The sequence below is a fragment of the Numida meleagris genome, chromosome 2 (genome assembly GCF_002078875.1).
Source record: "Numida meleagris isolate 19003 breed g44 Domestic line chromosome 2, NumMel1.0, whole genome shotgun sequence".
In the NCBI taxonomy this organism is placed as follows: domain Eukaryota; kingdom Metazoa; phylum Chordata; class Aves; order Galliformes; family Numididae; genus Numida; species Numida meleagris.
In genome coordinates, this window is record NC_034410.1 from 46,879,524 (window position 1) to 46,888,568 (window position 9,045).

At 42.1% G+C, this 9,045-nt stretch overlaps 1 pseudogene; it reads left to right on the forward strand.

Annotated features, from left to right (window-relative positions):
- On the forward strand, nucleotides 1,406-8,723 carry LOC110393470 (annotated as a pseudogene).

Below are 9,045 nucleotides of genomic sequence, written 5' to 3' on the forward strand. Positions count from 1 at the left end.
TTCATCCATGACTCCAATAAAGATGTGAAAGTTATATTAAATAACAGTGTGCTCACGTGATGCTAAACTGGGAAGTGCATTGACTCCCTGGGATGTCACACATCTCCAGCTCAAACTCTAATTTGGTGCAAGCCGTCAAGTATGAATTTCAAGGCATTTCAACTGTTTTATGGAGTCCCAGTATCTGACAAAAAAACTGCTCCAGCAGATACTCTGGCCCTTATTACTGTTCAAAAGCAGTAGTGTAGTGTAGACACCAGTGTAGACACCTAGTGCCCACTGCCTGAAGTCATTCCATCCAAACAAAACTGAAAAAAATCCCATGAATACTCCAAGAAAGTAAAAAGTTATTCTTGATAAGTCCTTAAAATTGTGAACTGCCAAACCAGCCCAGCAATTCAGGCTTGCTTCAGCAAACAAAGTCTCTCTCACCTATTTGTTGTGGTACTTTAAAGAGGTCAACAGCTGCAGTGGTATTCATACTTTTTCCTGATAAGGTGCCTGGGGATGCTGATGGGGAAGAAGAATTTGATAGTACAGAATCTCTCTTAATCAATGCTCCTGAAGGATGAGATATACAGTTTGGAAGTTAGTGTTATTAATTTGTAAGCCCTTCAGACCTTTTCAAAAAGATCAAGTCTGGTCCTTTAAAGAAACCACAAAACCAATGACTCAGCAACAGCTGTTGTTCTATAAAGTCATGATAGCAGAAAGCCGATTTCAGGTTTGTTTCAACGTAGCCGCAGAAGGCTTCACAGAAATGTTCTTGAAAGTCTCACCTTGGTATCTACAGCTGCCTAGAAATAAAACATACTTCGAATTTGAGGCTCCCTTTCTTGGGAGATAGCCTGGCTGATGGCCCTCTGTTCCAAAAGATGCCTTTCTCTCCTGTCAGAATCCCTTATAGCCCAATTTGTATCACAAATATTTCTAATTATTTAATAGTTGCAGTAGAAAATACAGACCAGTCCAAACTACTGTGTTTTGCTATACTATGGACCAACTCTTCTACTTGCTGCTTGGAGGGGAAATCACCGTTTTCCAGTCCAAATGTCCTGGAAAACTAGGATACTTAAAAAGAAGCACCTCTCCTTAGAGAGCTTGGAATGTGCAGCATGGAGAAGAGGAGGCTCAGAGGAATCTCAATAATGTGTAGAAATACCTGATGGGAAGCTGCAAAGAGGACAGAGCCAGGCTCTTTCCAGCAGTGCCCTTTGCCAGGACAGGAAGCAATGGGCACAAAGTGGAGCATAGGAGCTCCCTCTGAACACCAGGAAGCATTTTAGTGCTGGGTGGGTGACAGAGCACTGGCACAGGCTGCCCAGAGTGGAGTTTCTGTGCCCAGGCTGCCCAGAGTGGAGTTTCTTACTGTGGAGTTTCCTCCTTGGAGAAAAGCTGCTTGGACATGGGCCTGGGAACCCCACTGTGGGTGGCCCTGCTGGAGCGTGAGTTGGACAAGATGGACCGAGAGGTCCCTTCCCACTTTAGCCATTCTGTGATTCTGTGATTCAGCTTTGTGTTGTGTTACTTATTGTTACAGAAGGGATTATTCTTCATTACCTTAACCCCAGCAGGAAGAAATTTTAAACCATATTATGTGAGTGAGGAGACGGTGAAGGGTGTGATTCATGGTTTTTGAATGCTGAAGGCTGGCATAAAATATAAAGCTGTTTAGTAGGCAGAGCTGGCCCTTTGTCCTGCTGATTTCAACATGGCATTCTTTTATTTTTCTCCCTCTTTTTTTATGCTTTCAGATTGCAAAATATCAGTGTGGTTTTATTTTTTTTTTCTTTTCTTTTTTTTTTTTTTTGTCATTGCAACTTGCCAATGGTTTTATTGAATTCTTAGGACAAAAAAATAACCCAAATTGGAAATTTCATTGCTTTGTCCTCTACCGTTCTGCAGACTATGAATCTTGCAGCCACTCTGCAGCACCAGTCCTGAGAAAGACCAACCTTCTTGGGCTCTTTGGAGTGGCATAGAGATATTAGGTTTACTGTCCTTTGCTCTTCAGAGCAAATTCCTGATAGAATAGATGGACATAATTCCTGATAAACTGAGAAAATTAGCGCTTTTATTTATTTCTAGCAGGGCCTCACCAAGTCTGGATCGAAATGATGCAGTGATCATTAGCTCTGGAGAGACCAAAAGGAAAGGAAATTTATCACTTGCACATTGCATTGACCTTGTAAGCAATTATACACTCCTAAGAATCTTAATTTCATTTTACAGGATAAGCCTTATAGAAATAATTTTTATGGGAAATTTCTTTTACAGAATAAAACATGTCTATTTCCTTCGTTTTTTTAAGATTACATAGCAGATTAGATTGTTCTGTATGCTGACAGTGAAGCTCACTCTACTTCGGCTGTCTGGATAAGGCCCTGAGGCAGAGCATCAGCTCTAATGGCAGGGCAATGCCATTAGATGACAGCAGTGGATGGAGACACGTTTGGAAACACACCAGAGGCAGCAGGATCTGCTCTATAAACATCTTATAGATCCCCACGTGAAGCACAAATTCATGTTTAAATTGCAGTAACTCTGTATATTAAAGAAAGGGCTCAAATTGTGCATGATTTTTCCTCTTTTTAGATGGCAAGAGAGAGAAATGACTTAATGGTAATTCTCTCTTTTAATTTTCAGTTCCCAGCACTGAACTCCAGATCGCCTATTTTTTCTCTGGTATTTGCCAGCATTGATTTTCTACTGCTCCATTAAAGGAATGTTTCTGTTGTTTCCCAGTGATTGCTTTACCTAGTTTCTCTTGAAGGACACAAAGCCTGTCCTTTCTTTTCACCATAAAGGCTGGCTCAGAGATTACGGATGAGTCTTATGATGGGTTTCATCTGGTAGGTCCCAACATGCAGCCCAGCACAAAAGCAAGTTCTGAGCCCAGACCCTGGGCTGCTCCAACCCATCTGCATCTGAGTGCAGTGCCAGGGCTTCTGCTGGCTACAATGTCCCATTGCAAAGATTTCTTCCTGTTATGCAACGCTGTATTTTTAAATTCTGCTGCATGTAGGTGCCATGGTGTTTGCAGATAAGGCATTGGAGAGATTTTATAATGAGTTACTGTTAAAAGTGTGCGGGTGATTCAGCCAGACAAGGGCTGGAAGAGGAAATGACTGCTGCCTGTACGTAATCACAGAGGCCAGAAGCACAACGCTAAGGGAGGTGGGCATTCATGCAAGGTAATGAACAATAATGAGCAAAATAGTATAAAGGAATGCAAGTATGTTAAGCTGGAAATTAGACGAATTTTGGTCATCTGCTCACTCAGTCCTTCTGGGACGGACAAAGGAGACAAAAACAAAGCTGTATTTGAGATGGTATTTAACACAGTTAAAGCAAACATGAGTGAGGTGGTGCTAAGATAGCAAGGACTGGGTGGGAGCACCAAAGAGCTCCTAACAGTTGCATTTTCAAGAGAGGAGGCCAGCAGGAGGAGGAGCTGTGGGTGTGAACTGAGTGCAACTGGGCAGGCAGAGGTGCTGTAATGCAAGGAAAAGCATCTGAGACATGAGAAGGAACTATGACTTTTGCAGCTGCACTAGGTCAGAAGAGTTGTCTGTTCACACAGTGATATTAAATCCATGTTTTCTTGCCAGCACCAGCTGAATAAAGCCTCAGAGAAGGAAGGCAGTGGGGGCACTGAGCGACAGCCACAAGATGTGGTGCCCATCTGGCAGTGATACTCTACCCACCTGCAAGGCAGGCAAAACTGAGTTTTCTTCAAAGAAACACCAATTTCTTATTTGAGAGAACTGCAAGCAATAACTGGGTTACAGTATTCAAAGCTCTAATTGCAACACACCACCTCATGATGTATGGAAACGAGGTAAGATGTAATTAGCTCTGTCAAGGCCTCTGTAATAGTGTTTTTTATATTTCAACAGGTAGTAGGGTGAAACTAAGGGACAATCTGAAGTGAAATTCGCTGCTTGGAAGGCATGACTTATTCCAGCTACAAAGCTAAACTGAATACTGTAAATCAGTATGTGTATTTTACTCTCTTCTTCTGATATAGTTGATACCTACATGCTGAAATGTGAAATTAAAATGTGAAATAAAAAACAAAAACAAAAACAAAAAAACACAAAAGCCAATGTTGAACTATAGGAAAAAAATCGGAGCTTAGAGTCCTGGGTTACTAGTTGGTATCTTTTTTTTTCATGTAGCATTTTACAGCAGAAAAGAGCTGTATTTTTACATCCGTACTGAAACTGTTCCTTAGCTTTGAATGGATGCATCTGGGGGTTCAGATCAGAGATGTAACTAGCCCCAGAAGCCCTACTGATCATAATCGCTTATGGACTCAGACATAGGTCAAGAAGCTAGAAAGCACAGAAACTGCCATCATTGGAGTTATGTATGGGAAACTTGAAAGAAAAGTGTTTAATACAACCTTGCTGTCTAAATGCTTTGTTTCTTACTCTTCTATTATTTGTTGAGCTAGCTGATATTTTTTAGAACTTCAGTGTTCTTTAGTCTGATCAGTATGTTGGAAACTCTAAATTATATCAGCTCCAGTGCTGCTCTTTACCACAGTTCTAGGAGCATTATTGTAAACTACATTGTTACTCAAGGAAGGAAGGAAACCTGTCTCTGGCTTGTACAGTGGCAGCAGAAGTGTGGGAACTCAGGTAACTTAGGTGGAGCTCTCATTTTGCGTTTTCTATCTTGTCTGTTCGAAACATACAAAGTTAACCTAACCACCTCCCCCTAGGATTACTAGTCTTCTGCCGGGCAGCCATTTACTGTGTTCAGTTTTGGGCACCTCAATACAGAAAGGACATTGAGATGCTGGAGCAGGTCCAAAGAAGGGCAGCAAGGCTTGTGAAGGGCTTGGAGAATATGCCCTATGAGAAGTGACTAAAGGAACGGGGGCTGTTTAGTCTGGAGAAGAGGAGGCTGAGGGGAGACCTTATTGCTCTCTTCAAATACCTGAAAGGTGATTGCAGTGAGGGCAGTGTTGGTCTCTTCTGACAGGTGACAGGACAAGGGGAAATGGCCTCAAGTTGCGCCAGGGCAGGTTTAGGTTGGATATCAGGAAAAACTTCTTTACAGAAAGAGTTGTTGGAATAGGCTCCCCAGGGAGGTGGTTGAGTCACCATCCCTGAATGTGTTTAAAAACTGTTTGGATGTGGTGCTCAGGAACATGATTTAGTGGTGGGTTGTTAAGAGTTGGAGTAGTATGGTTAGGTTGCAGTTGGACTTGATGATCTTGGAGATCTTTTCCAACCTGAGCAATTCTATGATTCTATTATTCTATATCTTTTTATTTCAAGTCATGCTTTTACCATATACACTGTTTTGTTTGTTAGAGGTTTTGCTCACCAGCAGTTTCAAGTTTTTTTGACTCTTTAACTAATTTCTGTTGTTGGAGGTTACTAGAATCAGTTACAGTTTAAGTGTAGTTTTCTTGTAATACGTCTAAATGTTTTGACGGTCGCAACAAAAATTTGACTCAATATTTTTCACCACCAGCGCTTTATCCAGTATCTTGCATCCTGAAACACATTGTTCAATTTAAATAACTACCTGGACAAAAGTGCCATGCAGGGTAAGGATCTTTGATTGCTTTTTTGCTCTGTGATTGGTACCTGTGTTGGTGTACTCTGGGAGACAAGTGACATTTAGATAAGAGTATTATGATTTGTATTGCATGAGGCACCAAAGAATATCTGACCAAGCATGTATACCCAAGAAGGTGAAACTGAGTTAACAAAATGAGTACTAAAAGTTTGCCTGTAATGTATGTATCGTCCTTACAGAGCTGTAAGTTTGAAATAGTAAGCTTGCACTACGTAGAGTAAACCTGATGAATTTTAGCACACTGCTCTCTTTTGAACTTTGATTGCACTTCAGTATCTCAAAAGTAAAAGTGAACTGTTAAGGTGCGTGGAACATACTGTGTGGATAGTGAGATAAATCCCAAAGACCTCTATGTTTTACTATAGGAGTATGTTTTCAGTCTGATTTCTGATTAGAACATTGTAGTAAAAGCTGCTTGGTTTTTGCCTACTTCTTCGTGTTGTAGGCATTTACTGTCATAATTGCAAGGAATGCATTCCTCATCTTAGCAAACTGGGAAGAAGCTGTAACTCCGCATGTCAAAGAGGAAAACAGTGAATCTCAAGACCCTGGAATATGTCTGCAAAGCGCTGCTCTTAAGCAAATTGATGTAAAATGGGCTAGTAGGAGAATAGTTCTTGAAAAGAGCTTGGAGGAAACTGTACCACTTCAAAATATCTAACTTACAAATGCTTAACTTTTAGGCTATGAGCTATCTACCTTCATTAGGCAGTATAGCAGATGCTTGAATGAAAAACTGCTTTCATATAGACTTGTGGCAGTTGACTTCACCAAAACGAAAATCGAGTAAGACATTTTTCTGCTTGTTTAGCCTCTCATTTGTGTGTATGGCGGGGGAAATACTGATTGTTCTTGAGCTTATCATACATGGTGCTCCTTTTGACCCTTTGAAGTAATCTGATGGTGTGGAAACAGCATAATATTGCTGAGGTTTCTTGGTAACCTGTAAACACGTCTTCTGCCCTGTAGGATGGATGGAGTAATGAGGACCATGAATGCTGAAAAGCTTCTGAAAACCCTTCCAGTCATACAGAACTAGCACGATGCACTCCTTGATTTTGAGGTAGGTACTTGAGGCTCAGTTTTACATAACAGTCTCTCATTTTGAAGTAAGTTCTACTGTTTTTTTAAGTACTAATTTACTTTCTTGTTGCTTTCTATACAGGCAAATCCAAGTGAACTAACACCTCGTGTTATAAATGCTGCCTTTACGCTCCTCTTCAAAGATTCCATTAGACTTTTTGCAGCAGACAATGAAGGGATTATTACTCTTTAGGTATGTGAGAATTTTTTTTTAGCTTTTGTACTTTCTTGCAAGTTGTTGAGCGAAATAAAGAACACAGACAATTTCTGACTACCATTAGCTAATACGTTGTTTAATGTAATTGTTAACAGAGAAACATGTCTTAATGGCAACTGGCACATACTTAAATCTATGCTTTTACCTGAAGAATACAGCCTGAAACATAAATTGAAGTCAGAGGTTGACTGTGATGAGAATAAAACAAAGGCACTATTGGCCCATTACAGTTAGCAGGCCTTGAGTGTTGAATGTTCTTGAATGTGCATGCGGAGCACAACTGACTTGTGATTTCCCATACTTTCTTTATAGTTTGCCTACTCACTTCTGTGGCTGGGAGTTGGGGGGGCAGGGGGATGGGTTACAATTTCAATAGTAAGCGCTGTGGATCAGTGCTTAATTTGTATATAAAAAGGAAGACTTGTGTTTCGGGTAGTTTGTATTGTAAGGACATTTAAAGGCACTGTGTATCGGTCTTTTATTTCCATTTTAAGGATTATATTTTTGAGCAATGAAACTGTACATGTGATCATTTGTACATTTACTGGTAGCTAGGAATATAGAAGAACTTGCTATTACTCTGCAGATGTCTTCAGTTTGTCATTGATATTTACATTAAAGGAACTGCTCAGTGATGCAGCCTTTAAAGAGATTGTAGTAACTTCTGCAGTTATGATGAGAGTTAGCATCAGGTCTTTGGTATATCTCAGACGTGTACCCTTGTGATCATTTGTGCTTCATCCTTTCCCAAACGTTTGGCCAGAGTTTCTCTTTGGAGCAATGACGCAGTAGGTGCTGCCATAGCTTCATCCTCCCCACCCCCCTTCACTATTTACTAAAGTAGGTCTTGTTTTGTATGTGATGTTTTTCCCCCAAAACAGGTTTGTGCCTTTAATGGATATTCACTGAAAAGGACCTACTCTCATTTGGGCTGTTGAGGCTTTTCTTGTACGGCTGTACTCTTTTCCTGTACGTGAGTTGCTTCATTTTATAAGGACACAATGTGTGGAAAAATACTGTCTGCAAACTGGAGGGGAAACTTGTAGAAAAAACACTGAGGGTTTTGTGTTCTACCAACTTCTTTTCTTCTTTAAAAAAAAAAAATAAGCCAAAGCCCAAGGTTGGCTGTAGGCTCTGTTGATATTTTAACTGTGGGACTTCACAAATTGTTAATTCCTTTGTTTTCTGTAAGACTGGTGCTCATACCCAATCATTGGAAATTTTTTGAATAATAAACTCTGGCACACACAGGGCGTGCGTGTATGTGTGAGGCTGTTCCTTGAACCATTCTCCGACTCGAGGGTTTCCGCTGTCCTCATGGCTGAGGAGTTTCCTGCTTTTCTGTGTTCGCACTGAATATGGTGTTGCACCTTACTCAAGTCATCCTCATAGTGGCGGGAGGTGGGGGAGCAGTGGAGGGGATGGCACGGAGCTGGGGGCCCAAAACGCAGTGGGTCTGAGAGCCCACTCAGATTCAACATGCTGCCAACCAGAACCCCCAGATCCCTTTCCACAGTGCTGCTCTCCAGCCCCTCATCCCCCTGACCTGGGCACAGAGCCAGGACTGCACCATCCCAGGGAGTCAATGCACTTCCCAGTTTAGCATCACGTGAGCACACTGTTATTTAATATAACTTTCACATCTTTATTGGAGTCATGGATGAAAACGTTACTGGTTCAAAATGGAGGCCTGCAGAATCCCACTAGCAGCACCAGGGCAACGTGGGGGCCACAGCCACCCACCGCCCAACGGTACATTTTTGTTGTCATGGGATGTCGTTAGGGTTGCTATGCCACGGCACTGTGATCTCACGAGCCGCCTCCCTCCTGGACCCCTATAAAAACGGGGACCCGGAGCCCAGCATCTCAGTCGGTCTTTGACTGGCGACTTGAGTGGCAGAGCCCTCTGACAGGAGCACCTTGCGAATTCCCTTCCTGCCCGTGGTGACCGCTGTGGTGGAGGGGGATGGATCCTCCTCCAGCGAAGAAGCGTCGCCTGCAGGAGAGCAGCAGCGAGCCCGAACCGGAGCCCATGGAGATAGATCCCGTGGAGAGCGACGTCGAGCCGATGGAGGTGGACCTACCTCCTGAGGAAGAGCCGATGGAGGTAGATCCATCTCCATCACGGCTGGGCATCCACTACAAGA